At 44.2% G+C, this 15,031-nt stretch overlaps 1 long non-coding RNA gene across 1 annotated transcript in view; it reads left to right on the top strand.

The window, feature by feature from the left end:
• The window catches only part of LOC134363070 (uncharacterized), a 72,167-nt gene that overhangs the window by 39,073 nt on the left and 18,063 nt on the right, over window positions 1-15,031 (top strand). The gene's annotated exons all lie outside the window — the stretch shown is intronic.

Here is a 15,031-nt window from a genome sequence, read left to right as displayed (position 1 = left end):
AGTATTTAGAGTATCTTAGAAGGTAATAAGAAAACGTGGAGCTGGGTGCGGGGACAGGGAAAAATGAAATCTGGGTCAGGTAGTAATTAATTCTCCTCCTACATAAAGAGTAATCGAGATACTCTCGATTCCATTTAGCAGCACAGTCGATCACGTTTTATCTTGTTCCAGGGTCTCCCCTTTGGGGTTCTCCCTCATCCTCTGAAACAACAGGCCTAGGAGTGGGCAGCCTCACTCCCGGGGCTCCACTTGTAGACTGGGCCATGAGGGAATGAAAATCAATGCAACATTTCTCGAAGGGTGTGGACTGAGAGCACATGAAATACAAGGTGTCTGCAAACTGGGAATAACAGGGTAAGCTTGTAAACAATATGTTAGTTCGTTCTTCAGAGAATAGGCTGAGTATGTTTTCAGGTGAAATATGTCTAAACATACAGCAATGGGACTATTTTTAATTTGAGAAAGGTACTCTATTTTCCACGTTTTCCAGACCTTCTGAATACCCTTCAGACTTTCTGAAATGTATTAATTGATTGTTTTTCAGATTAACAATTGGATCCTTTGCTTTAATTTAGAGATTATTTCATCTAAAAACACTTTTAGCCCAGTGTTTGAAAAGGTCATTTTTAACACACCGCTTAAGAATAAGTTTATCCTCTAATTCCCTGCTTTGCAAACACCCTATAGAACCACTTGGTTAAAAATGCAGACTTCTGGGCCCCACTCCAGATCTTGAGAAAAAGACCAAGTGCAATCCAACACCTTTGATGGTGCTCACACCGTACTGGGCCAGGAATATGAGCGCTGATGCCAGATTTGCTGGTTTGAATCTCGGCTTGACCGCTTTAGAGCTGGGTGGCCTCAGGCAAGCTACTTAAACGTTTGGCCTTTGTTTCCTCATGCACAAAATAGGGCTGTTGATAGTACCTAACTCATAGGATTGTGAGGATTGACTGATTCATATACTGTAATACGTATACTATTGAAGGGTATGTCAACAAGTTCACGGAAAGATTTGTATTATCTTTCAGTTCTATCTTTCCCTGAACTTGTTGAAGTACACTTGCACATAATATATTTTGTTTATATCATATATTATATACATAATATGTATTGTACGTATATAATATACATCCATCCTGTTGGTCTGTTTCTCTAGAGATCCCTAATACATGTAGTTCAGGCAAAATCCCTTAGCACAGCGGTATTTGCAAATGCTCAGTAAGGGTTATGAGGTTGTTTTATCATCATCGTCACCAGCATCATTGTGACTGAGTTATCAAATTTCAGATCTGACCTACCTCCTAACCCTGCCATGTTATGATTTGTAGCACTGGCACAGGAATCTAAATACCTGCAAATGGAGTTCTGTATTAGTTTCCTAGGGCTGCTATAACAAAGTGCCACAAACTGGATAGCTTCAAACAACAGAAATGTGTTGTCTCACAGTTCTGGGGGCCAGAAGTCCAAACAGAGGTAGTAGGCAGTGCTGTGCTCACTGTGCAGATGCTGGGGATAGGACATATCTGCATCTTTCCTAGCTTCTGGGAGCCTTAGGCATTCATCCCTTCCTCCATAATCACAGGGCAGTCTTCCTCCTGTCTGTCTTCACATTGTCTCCCCTCTGTGCTTGTCTGTTTCTGTGTACACATTTCCCCTTTGTAGAGGGACACCGGTCATATGGGATTAGAGGCCAGCCTAGTGACCTCATTTTAACTTGATTACCCCATCATGGCTCTACTTCCAAATAGGTCACATCCCGAGGTACCGAGTGTTCGGACTACAACATATCTTTTTCAGGGGGACACAGATCTGTGCATTACATGACCCAATGACAGCAGGCAGAGAAGACATAAGCCCGAGGACAGGATGGGAGCCAGCAGCAATGCACAGAAGAACCACATTAGGCGTCACACTGTGGATTGTACGTACTGGGAGCTAGGGCTTTGGAGGAGAGTGAAGGCAGCTAGATATGAGCTTCTCTGTATGTCTTTGTTTCCAGCCAAGTAAGGCAACTGCAATTCTGGAGCACACAAAAGGAAGCACTCCCAAACATGCTGCAAAACACCCAGTTCCTGAGCCCGAGGACATCAGGCTATGCTGTACGGGCTCTAAAAAAAAGAAGAAAAGTGGGATGAGAGGCGACTTTGTATTTATTTTTCTCCATTCTCGAGGGCACAAGATTTTGCTGCCAGGATTCTTGGAGAGTTTGCCAGAATGCCTTAACCAATTGTTCAGCCATTGTTCCTTGGGAACCTCAGTTCCAGAGGAGGCATTTTCACAACCCATTCAGACCCCTTGAGCATCCAAATCTTCCTAGAGGGACGTCTCTTGGTTCAGTTTCATCAGGCTTGAATGTCCCTGCTGGAGCCCTATGGAAGCATCACTTAGACACCACTTACTCAGAGTTTCGTGGAGGACCAAAGAAAACCATCCAGACACAGTCTGAAGCAAAAGCCACATCTGCCAGGCCCTAAAGCAAGGAAGATTTGGTCGCTTCATGCTGAGGATCCCCTTCTTGGCATCCATATCTGTGCTTTTAAGTGCTTTGTCAGAGAGGCCCTGGGTGCTTGTCATGCTACTCGTGAGGTTATTTGGGGGGTGGGAGTGGAGGGGAAAAGGTAAGGCTGAAGGCAAAAAAAAGTGAGGTACACCGGGGAGTTGGAGATGAAGATGAGTGGATTGACATTCTGACAGATGCTAATCAATGGCCTTGATTGAGGAGTGACCAGTGGGAGAGTAAGTCCAGAAGTAAAAGTGATAGTAATAATTGCTCCTTACATTTACTGAGCACGTACTGTGTGCTCTATGTGCATTATCTTCTATAAGCCTCATAACAACTCTATGAAATAGGAACTATTATTGCCCCCATTTTAAGGATGAAAATACTGAGGCTTAAAGGGGGTAAGTGATTTACCCAAAGTTACACCATCAGTGAAGGCGTAATGCCAGGATTGAAACCCAGACAATTTGATGTGGAAGCCAGCCTCACAATCCACACTATTTTTTGTGTGTGATTATGTAATACTTGACATATACAATGTATATGTAAGTAAAACATATATGTTACAGAGCATATTAACAATATGAACACCCGTGAAGACACATGCAACTCAGCTGTCCCTAACAATATCTTCGAAGTGACCTACATGCTTCTTTCTATGCATCCCATCTCCTTTCTTCCCCCAGCAGAAACCATCATCCTGGAGTTTGTGTTTATTATTCACTTGATTTTATAAAATAGCTTTTACCATATAGGTAAATATCCTTAAAATTATAGTTTTAATTTGGCTTTTGGGCTTTTAAGAAATGGGGTCAATCTTCTATATGCAATCTCTGTGACTTACCCTTTTTGTATTCAACGCTCTGTTTGTGAAATCCATCTACATTGTCATCAGTTAGCTGTACTTCCATCATTTCTCCTGTTGGGCTCCATCTGTATAAATAGGCCACAATTTATATATTTGTATATGCTCCTATTAAGGATCATTTTGGCTGTTTCCAGTTTTTGCTGTTACAAACAATGCTGCTATAAACATTCTTGAACTTGTCACCAGGCCTACAAGTGCAAGATTTTCTCTAGGGTATTGCAGGGCGATAGAGCGAGTGGATTCTATGAGACGGTATCAGATTGTTTTCCACAGCACTTGTGCCAGTTCACCCCCTTCAGCCATGTGTTGCAGTCCTTGTTTTTCCACATCTTGCCCAGCAGTAGGTATTGTCAGGCTTCTTAGTGCTTGCTAAGTTAGTGGGTGTAAAATGGTACCTAATTTGGTTTCAATTTGTACTGGTACGTTATTATTATTTTTGTTATAAATCATATTCAGACAATGTTTGTTTACATTTACTTCAGTTTAACCTTCATGTTTGTCAGCTATTTCTATTTTTCATTCCTGCTTATATTTCTGACCTTTCTACTGGGATAATTTTTCTTCTTCTTGAATTATATCTTTTAGAAGTTCATTTAGTTAAATACCATTGGTTGTAAATTCTCTCATTGTTTGCTTCTCTGAAGATGTCTTTCTTTAGCCCTTGTTCTTGGAAAAAATACCTTTCCAGGGACAAAACTCTATTTTGACAATATGTTAATCAGTCTGAATATATTATTCTGTTGTCCGGGTTTCCCTTGTTGTTGCGAAGTCTATTGTCAACCAACATGTCTTTTCGTAGGTGATACTTTCTCTCTGACTATTCTTACTACTTCTCTCGGTCTTTGGTATTTTGTAGTATCATGTAAAGACATGTCTAGATGTGGAAGTTTTTGGTCTGCTTAGTATATGTGGGTCTCCCTATAGCTGTGAATTCATGGCTTTCATCGTATTTGGAAAATTCTAATCCACAATCACTTCAAATATTGTCTTTCCTCCATGAGTTCATTCTGTCTTCCATACTGCTCAACTTCTCTGTCATACTTTCCATTTTCCCATGTCTCCATTCAATACTATGAATAGTTTCTCCAGCTCTTTTCCATAGTTCACTAATTCTCTTTTCAGCTGTTTCTAACCTATTGTTTAACCCATCCATTGTGTTATTAATATCTAAATATAAGTTTTCATTTCATTTCAAGTCAGAATATAGGCTTTATTTCTGATTTTCCAGGTCATTTTTTATAGTCTCTTTTATGCATATTTTTTAAGTGAATATTTTTTATCTTTGAGTTATCTTTATATTTTCTTTAAAATGTTTAGTGTCTGATAATTACAGCGTCTGAGTCTCTCCGGGGAGGTGCGGTGGGTGGGGGGAGCATTCTATATCTGTTTTTGTTTTCTGCTGACTCTCCACATGTATTAGTTTTCTATGACAGCTATAGCCAATTACCACAAAATTGGTGACTGAAGACAACACAAACTTATCCTCATATAGTTCTGGAAGCCAGAAGTCCAAAAGCACTGAGTCAAAGTCAAGGTATTGGAAGGGCTGGTCCCTCTGGAGGCTGGAGGGGACAGTCTGTTTGCTTGCCCTTTCTAGCTCCTAGAGGCTGCCCTCGATCCTTGGCTCATGGCCCCTTCCTTATATCACTTCATGCCCCAACTTCTTGTTTTCATCATCACATCTCCTACTCATTTAGTCATGTCTCCTCTTCTTCCCTCTTGTAAGGACATTTGTGACTATATCTAGGACCCATCTGGATAATCTCCCCACCTCCAGATCCTTAACTTAGTCACATCTGCAAAGTTGCTCTTGTCGTATAAGGTGACATTCACAGGACCCAGGGATTAGGACCTGGCTAATTTGGGGGTCCATTATTTGGCCCAGCACACACTCCTTGTGTCAAAGACTGCTGGTTGCCAACAAGTATCCATTCCACCCTTCTCTTCCTAGGAATGAAAATACTAATGTTTAGTCAGACTTACTGCTGACTAGTTAAAATTACCATTTTTTGGACATCTACATATGACCATTGGGATTAAAATTTTGCCAATGAGTTGTAAATTGAGGTACTGAATGCAAGTTCCAGAATATATTTATACAGAAAATAGGCTCTTCATCCCTTTCCTTCCACAGCTGATCTGGATATGGACATCTGGAAAACTAGCCACCATGTTGGATCACAAGAACAAGGGTCCTAACGTTGATCTGGGAGGATTTGTGAACTGTATGGAAATAAGTCCCTGAAAACTTTGTGATGAACTTGCCCTGGATACCTGGATACTTCCTGACTCCTTTTACATGAAAACAAATGAAACCGTGTACATCTAAGCCACCATTATTTGTTTTTTTCTGCCATGTGAATGTAAACACAGACCTAACTGATATAATCATTGTCATGTTTCCTTGTGTGTCTGGTGATTTTTTATTGTGATCTTTCATTTGGTTTTACATAATCTATGGGAATCCTGAATCTTTGAATTAATGACACCTTTCTCCAAAAGGGATTTTCATTGACTTATTCCTGGAGTGACGTGTACTACCAACAAAGGATAGCTTTAGGTTCCTTAATGCGGTCAAAGGCCCTGGTGGCAGGCTCAGAGCTTAAGTTCCTATTTCTGCACTTATGGCTGACATTGGCATTTATTCTTCAAGCTTTGTGGTTGCTTACCTCTCTCGATTCTAGCATTACTTCACTGTGCATGTTCGCGTGCTGTTGTTTTATTGTCATTTAAAATTCCTTTTGTTTCTTGTGGGGCGCAATGTATTGAAAAACATGTTATAATATGAATTTAATGCCATTGTAGTGGAGTATTACTTCAGAGTACTATCTTGTTCACCATTCAACCAGATACCATTTTTTTTTTTTTCCCTCCTTAGAGATGACCGGTAAGGGGATCTTAACCCTTGGCTTGGTGTTGTCAGCACCACACTTTCCCAACTGATCTAACCAGCCATCCCTATGTAGGGATCGAACCCATGGCCTTGGTGTTATCAGCACCACACTGTCCCAAGTGAGCCATGGGCCGGCCCCAAAGCAGAACCCTTCTAAAAACCAGATTGGAACCACTTTCTCTGACCATAGCCTTCATTTATTAATTTGTACCGGGGGTTTATGTCATGGTCATTAACTATGATGCTCTCTTTTAAAGAGTTTCTGGGAGCTCTTTCAGATCACACAGGCTCATTTCTCTCTCTCCAAAGATTCTGATGCATTGCCAGGGATGTGTCATAAAATTGTATTAATGGTATAATATTATACTTATCACTCTGCAAATTCCTTTTTTGTTCAATAATGTAGCATACTGCATCTCAGGACTTATAGTCACCTCATTCTTTATTCATACCTGAATAGTATTCCGTGGTTATATATCACAGTTTATTGAACAATTTGGCTATGCTAATCATTTAGGTTGTTTCCAATTTTTGGATATTATAAACACTGCTGTGCTGTAATAAACATACATATGTGCATGTGTGTACACGTGTGAGTCAATCTATAGAAAGGATCTCTAAAAATAAATTCATTGGTTTCAAGGGTGTGAATATTTAACACTTTGATGGATGTTGCCAACTTGTCTCCCCCAAAAGCCATGCTAATGTAATGTATTTGGGATCGAGACTACTAATGCTGACTTAATATCCATTTTCCTTAGTAAGATAATCCCTATATTGTCTGAGAGTGGTGCCCATGCCTAGCCAAAGACAACATTTCATAGCCTCACTTTGAGCTAAGTGTGGCCACGGGACTCTCTGCTGGCAACTGCAGTGTGAGTGCAGGCATTATTGGGGCATCCTGGGGTACTGCTTATTGGGAGATATGCCATTTTCTGCCCTTCTACCATTATTCCTTCTTCAAACCTGCATAGTGGTTTGATGGCTGGTGTTCCAGCGGCCACCTTAGACGATGAAGTGATCTTGAGGGCAGAAACCATGCCCTAGTGATGTGGAGAAGAAAGAATGAGGAGGCTGAATCAGGGAGAGCCACTATACAACTTTAGACCACATACCTCTTGACTTTCATACCATGAGAGTAGAAACCCATTAATTTCTAGATCCCTGTCACATGCAGCTGCATGCAATTCCTCAATGACACAGTGCTCCTTTAAACCATTTCACCAATAAACCAGTCTTGCTGCGTGCTTGCTGTGAGCCCCATCATGTGCTATGGACTGTCACCACCGTGCCCTTGCCCATTCCCGAGTCAGCCGTCCTTCTTGGATGGTCAGTGCAACGAGGAATGTGGCCTTGTACACTAACTCCCCACCCCCTCTTTCCCAAATGGTGTCCGCAGTCCACAGGACTAATAGAACAAATGTTAAACTTTCACCTTTGGCTCAGATCACTTAAGGAAACCAGTCTGTACAAATACACATATGCACGGGAGTGCACACACACGCACACACACACTCTCACAGTCCAGTGCATACAGAAAGCCAAATGGCTTCTCACAGCATCCACATAGCTTCTTGTACTTAAAGCAGTTTTTACATCAGTCTCAAGAATTTTCCAGAATAACCCTTCAGCCCACTTTAAGAGAAGGCCTATCTGATGAGAAACATAACAGTTCTATGGAATAAAAAATTATCGAATTAGTAATCCAAAACTCCTATCAAATCAATGTACTTCGTATTGGTTTGACTATATACACTTTTTCAATTCGACCATTGGATTACAGGATGAATACCAGGAGCATAATTGAGAGGTTATTGTTCTAAGTTATGATTTGTTTAGCCTAACGATCCATATGTGCAGTTGAATAAATGTGATGACTATAGGCTTCCAACGATGAAGGGCCATTATTGGCAGTTGAGTCTGCTCCTGTCCCTGGTGAGGTACCAGGCAAGAGTGATTCTCCTCATGTTCCCCTCGCAGGATCCTTCGGGCCAGCCCATTGTAATGGCCCCTCACCTACTTTCCCAGGGCCCTCTCCTACTCCACGCAGGAACACCCACACTACTGGTGACAGGTGTTGCAGACAGTGCCTGACAGGTAAGTTCTGATTCCCAAACCAAATCCTACTTTTTTCTGGTAAATAAAGACAGCAAACAAAATTCCTTCTTAATCTCTATAATGTCCTGTAGAACTTGTCAAAAGGGAACCAAGTTGGCAAAATTTGCCGAAGTCAATCAAACCCAGGGGATCTCTGTATGAGGAATGCATCATCAATACCTGAGTCACTTAGCCTGCTGTAGAAGAAACACCAGATATGGAACCGGAACTGCAGGGATCCTGGACCTTCTACATTCTAGCTCCGTTCCTTCAGGCAATTCACTTACCTGCTCTGAGCCTTGGTTTTCCCATCAGTAGAATGGGGATAATAAACTTTGCTTTCCAAAGCTGTAATGAATACAAAAGGGTATGGTAATTCCTCTGGTGCACAGCAGATTATCAGTTACCTGACTCTGAATTTATTGAGTATAGTAGTATGACAAGCTCTGTGCCTGAAAGAAGAGGCCAGAGCCTCCACCTCTCCCTCCATCACAACATTTCATTATTGCTTTTCCTCCTTAACTTCGTTGGGAGCCCCTGCTTTTCAGGCCATGATCAGAGGGCAGCATTCTTTCTTCCCCTCTAATGTGCTGTAGAACTTTTATCTCTCTTAGCTTGCAAGTCTTCCGTATTTGATGGCAAAGATAGTGTCACCTGCTTTGGAGTACATGACGAACCACTAGAGGGCAGACAACTTGGCTTCTCTCCTTATCTAATGCCCCCAAAGCGTGGGCAGGCAAGGTCCAGATTGGCCCCATTTCCTCCCCCCTCACCTCCCCCACACTTGTGGGCCTCCCCTCGTAGGCTCCCCAGAGGTCGGAGGACAACTCAGCGCATTGGGTGAAACCAACTCATCCTGGTTTCAATGGCATTTTTCTCTGGTCTTTGCACTGAAAGACCAGCATCACCCCAGGACAAGTAGTCACTCTGGGTGAGGGTCACCATCAGAACATGCATCTGAATGGCTTCTCTTGGAGGCTTTGCCTGCTGTGTGCTGAGCACTCCTCACGGCTACTGCTGGGGGGGTATGACTCATTGGGCTTCTATTCTCTTCCACCTTGACTTCAGAAATCGCCCCTCCCTGGAGACCAGCACCAGGGTCACCTGACTCAGGCCACACTAGGGCTTGTGCTTTACAGACCAGCCTAAGGGACCAGCCCTGTTCAGACCGGCCTCTCCCAATGCAGGTTGGACTAATTAACATGTCCCATTTTTTTCTTCACTTTACCAGGTTGCCCATAACAGAACCGTGAGGACAGGGAGGCCCCAGGGCCCACAACTGGAGCCTGTTCTCCCCTGCTGTTTAATGATGAGAGTCTCTGTCGGCTGAGGCCCACAGTTTTTACCGTGTTGACTCTTTTGCAAGTTGTTTATTTCTTGGCAATGTATGCCCTAATATCCACCATCGAATAATTGCCTCGCAGCACCTCGTGGGTGCATAGTCCCCTGCCGTTAAGGACTGTGGTTACTGTTCACACTCATGCTGGGAACTTTCTTTCCCATGTACTTCCTTTAATTCTTCTCTCTTATCAGGCTGGTCTCCTCTTAACCATGGACCTTTAGATTTGAGGGAGGCTGTATCTGCCTTTGAGGGGCTTATGCATACCATACCCCTTAGACTGGCAGATTCTCTACTGCCCATCTCACAGGTTACAGGGACAGGCCTGCAGAGGCTGACGACGTGTCCAAGGCCCTCGAGCTCATGAGGGGCAGGACTGGGACGGAGCCCTCTGAAGGCCCCTGCTGTGCTGCCTGCTCAGCTAGAGTTGGCTGTGGGAACCACCCCACTGCTCCCGTGTTGTCTGGAATTTGCAGGCAGAGGATTGGGCCTGAGTAATGGGAGCACTCATTCTCCCTGACCTTTACGATCAGCTCAGGGATGGACCTATGGCCCAGCCAGCCCAAGGGGCCTCTGTCCTGAGACTTTTTCTGTAGCTGTTGGGGAAAAAGTGCTCTCAGGCCATTAGGGTTGCTCAGCTGGGATGATATATGCCTGGTCCCTTTTGTCCCCATGTGGGAGAGCCTGCCTGAGAACGCAGTTGACCCAGAGGAAAGAGGGCCAGGACTCTGAGAGACGCTGCCCTGGCGGCATAGTTTGAGCTTTGTGCCTTTGGCTCAGCCAGGCCAGTACGAATTTATCCCTGTGCCTCATCACACACCTCCCGTTTTTGTATTACCGAGTGGAATCGGGCCCACGTGTCTTGAACCCGGGAAGGCGTTACTAACACAGCCACAGCCTCTGCCTCTGTGCTCAGTGTGCTTTCTGTTCTGCTGGGCCTTCTTTCTCCCCGGCATGCTACACATTCTCCCATCACCACCATCTTCACTCCAGGCGATCTCCCCTGCCTGTCCACACATCCCTCAAGACCATGGCAAGCTCTTGTGTCAAGCCTTCCTTAGTTCCAGCCTCCTGCACTGCTCTGCCCTCTTCTCGATTCCTACGCAGGGTGGAATCGCACAATTTAACAGTGAATGCCAATGTTGTTGGCTCTTGTTTTCATATGTTGATCTTGTCTCTTTCACTATATTTTAAGTACTTAAAGATCTGAGACTGTGTCTCACATTTCCACAAATCCTGAAGCAGTGTGGGGAAATAATCACTAAATTTGTGTTGAGCACAGAGAGTGTGCCAAACACAGTTCTAAGCCCCGTACATGTATTTGCTCATTAAATGTTCACAACTACCAGATCCGCACTGCTCTACCTTTCCCAGACCCCTCCTTCAGCTCCTCTGACTTCTGAGCCAGGTATGCGTGTTTAGCTCTGTGATGAAGGATCCTGACTTCTGCAGGACACGCAAGCCACCAAGGCCAGAGGCACAGTTTCAGTCTGTCCTTTTGGTCTTCAGCTGGTGGGTTCCAGCGTGTTCTTGCTCTCCCCACTTTACACCCACCGCCCCTCCCCAACTGCCCCACTGACTACAAGCTCCAGCCTCAGACCTCAGAACGAGAGCCTTACAGAGACTACTTCACCAGCTCCCACAGCTGGGCAAGATCAAATCCCTGTGACAAATCCCCGGTCCTTTGCTTCTCTCCTGGTTCTGCGTCTCTGACTGAACCCTGACTGATACGTTACCCCAAATTCTCCTAATAGCTTACTTTTTAGTATAGTTATTCAGTGCCTATTTCTGTTGCTTGCAATCAAAAATATCCCAAACTGCACACAAGTTGCATCACGGGTACCAAAATATTTCGAAATTATGGGGGCCGTCCCGTGGCTCACTTGGGAGAGTGTGGTGCTGATAACACCAAGGCCAAGGTCTCGGATCCCTACATAGGGATGGCCGGTTAGCTCACTTCAGAGAGCAGGGTGCTGACAACACCAGGTCAAGGCCTAAGATCCCCTTACCGGTCATCCCTTAGAAAAAAAATATGAAAAACAAGATTGAGCAGAATTTCAGAAAGATGCAGGCAACAGTGTAGTTTTTGAGTCTCCCCAAATTCTCTCATGGAAATAGACCAAATAACCTCAAAAACCTATGAGTAACATGTACACACAAAACTAGAGGACAAAGTTTTCCCTATGATCCCCAGAACAAGAGGGTGGGAAAAACCACCACCGATAGGCACCAGACGTACCTGCTATCAGCATCTGCGAAAGAGGGGGTGGCAGACAGGAGGCCTCCAAACTGCCAGCAGATGTTACTGGAAAGCACGTGGACCAATTCGAGCACAGCAGGCTGAAAGTGCAGGGCTTTTTGCCCAGACCTGACGTGAGTAAGTGTAAAGCGGCCCTTGATAGAATCTGAAGGGCTGATGCAGTCTAGCCCTTCTACTGCAGCCAGGCCCCTTTTCAGGATGTGGCCCGACACAGAGGAGAAACTGCTGAGAGGAACAACAGACACAAAGGATAAATGTTGAGGAGGGGGACAGAGTCCAGACATTTCAGAATGCAAGCCACCATGTTTTAGAGTACTATTGAAGTAAGAAAGAGAAGTTAGGAAGTTAGAAAACTTATCCACAACCACACTTCCTTTTCAAAGTGCAGAAAACCTAACTTCGCCTAAAAATGAATAACGGAAAAGGATTGAGATCAAGTTCCATACAAAGGTATTCAAGAAAAAAGAGAATAAGGGCCAGAATAGCATTCTCTCATACAATGCAAGTCAGAAAAGACAGGCCCCCAAAACAGGTCACAACGGTAACCCGCTCTTTGAAACTAGGTAAGAGACATTAGGAAAAGCGTCCAAAAGATGAAAGAACATGGAGGGGATAGGGGGAAATATTATTTAGTGGGTGCAGAGTTTCTCTTCCGGATCATGAAAATGTTCTGGAGATGGACAGCGGTAATGGTGGAACAAAATTATAAATCGACTTGTCACTGAATTGTACATTTAAAAATAGTTAAAATGGTAAATTTTACATTATGTGTATTGTATCACAATAAAGAATATGAAGGAATGACATAAATCAGAATTGAAAGACCTGAGAGAACTCAGAACAGAATTAAAAATAAAAATAAATTTAGAAATAAAGACCAAACTAAAAGAAACACAAGAGTAAATAAAAATTTATATATATATTTGAAAATGGAAAAGAAGATAGAAATGATTCTAGAGAAATGGCAAATATAAAAGGCAAATAAAGCCAGGACAGTTCTGAAAAGGGTAGTGCAAATAAACATAGAAATTTAGGATAACACAAAAATGACACTTCACATCAGTGGGACACATTATTCAATACATTGGGATACATACATCATGTTGGGGTACAAATAAATAAGTTCTCTGGAAGGATCGAAAAAGTAGCAAAAGTAGATGTCTCTCAGGGAGGAGGGAACTGGGTGGTTGAGAAATGGGGAAAATGGTGAATTTCCACTGAATACCCTTGTGCATCTTTCTAATGTTCTCTCATGTCAATCTATTACCTCCCAAGTCTGAATGCCTGGGTTAAAGTTGCTCCCCCAATTGCTAGCACATGATTTTGGGCAAATCCTTGACACTATCGCTTTATCTGTGACATGCGGTGAGTACCTTAGCCAGGTGCTGCCTGGCAAAGAATAAACTCTCTCTACATGTAAATGACTAAAGAAACAACCCAGTGTCCAGCAGCTCTTGAATAGATGAACTGAGGTGGTATGTCCAGACAATAGAACATTCTGCAGTCGTGAAAAGGAATGACACACTGACAGTCTACAACATGGATGAACCTTGCAAACATTATGCTGAGTGAAAGAAACCAGATACCAAAGGTCACACTGTGTGATTCCATTTACAGCATGTATATGAAATGTCCCCAAAAGGCAAATCGGTAGAAATCACTGCTTGCCTGGAGCAGGGGAAGGAGGGAGGGGGTGGAGAGGTCTCCTTTTCGGATGATGAAAATGGTATGGCTTAGACAGTGGTGATGGGTGCACACCCTTGTGAACGTACTAAGTGCCACCGAACTGTGCGCTTTTTTTTTTTTTTTTTTTTTTTTTTGTCTTTTTGTGACCGGTAAGGGGATCGCAACCCTTGGCGTGGTGTCGCCCGAACTGTGCGCTTTTAAAAGGTCGATTTTGCGTTGCGCGAATTGTACCTCAAAGACCAGTTTTACAGCTGTAAAGTACTAACTCTCCCGTGGTGACGATCGGCTGCCGCATTTCTCCCTTGCCCCCCTCCCTGCCTTTCCTGCGCTCCCCCCGCCGTCTCCCACCCGGTCTCCCTCCCGCGCGCGCCACCAGGACGCCCGACGAGCGCTCTGGACCGTTGGGCGCCCGCGTCCCGGCTCTCGGACGGCCGCCAAGTGCGCACGCGCACCCCCGCTCTCACCTAGAAATGGACGCTCGGGGACGAGTTTTCTCGAGCGCTTCGGTTGATGGTGAAGGTCCGGGAAGGCAGCACGCGCTCGGGTCTTTGGAGAACTTGGTGGGCTTTTCACCTTAATATTCAGGCCCCTCTAGAAGCTGATCTCGTCCCCCCGAAACCTCCAGATGCTGTGCTCTGAAAGCCAGGTTGACCGCCTGTGGGCGCTTGCAAACACTGAGGACTTGGGGGGCTCGTAGGCTTCCAATGGAGGCCTGGCTCCTTTGCGTGCGATGCGACCCCAGCCCCAGCTGAACCTACTACCAAAGTGGCAGGGTGATAAATGATACTGGCCTTGCACGTTGCAAAGGTTAACTGAAGTAATGCATCTTGCCAGCCCGGTTCATAGGCCTTGAGTGCGTAGAGATTTATATTCCAGGCCCTGTTTTGGGTGAGCCTCATGCTGCTGCGGGTCACGTTGCTAGGCCCCGGGTTATCCCCTGCCCCAGGATAACTTTGAGCTCTTGCCACTCCCCTGGTAGATTCCCCTATGTTTAGTATTCACCTTTCCCAGCTCTACTCACACATGCAGAAGGTAACCCAAACCTGTTGGAGATATGTCCTGCCCGTGTTTTCTAAAACGCTATCTGGTAGGTCATGAGACATAAAGCCATCCTGTGTCAGAGATTTTTTACATTTCTTCGGGTCAGCCCAGACTGATCTCCAGCCATCTTCAACTTTATCCAAATTTTATTCTTTTAACCTAAGCTCAGACTCTGCGTCTTACTTTTGCCATTTCCCCTAATTCTGATTCCTTTTATGAGCCATAAAACCTCCCCCCTTATGGCCTTCCTAGTCCTGAACCGGGCTGCTTCCTCTTTCCTCAGTTCTTATCCCTTTATTCCCTGTTCTTCCACCCAAGTTTCATTTCCTTCTCTCTAATGCAGC

This window comes from Cynocephalus volans, chromosome 14 (genome assembly GCF_027409185.1).
Source record: "Cynocephalus volans isolate mCynVol1 chromosome 14, mCynVol1.pri, whole genome shotgun sequence".
Lineage (NCBI taxonomy): Eukaryota > Metazoa > Chordata > Mammalia > Dermoptera > Cynocephalidae > Cynocephalus > Cynocephalus volans.
This window is presented reverse-complemented; position numbering and strand designations above follow the sequence as displayed.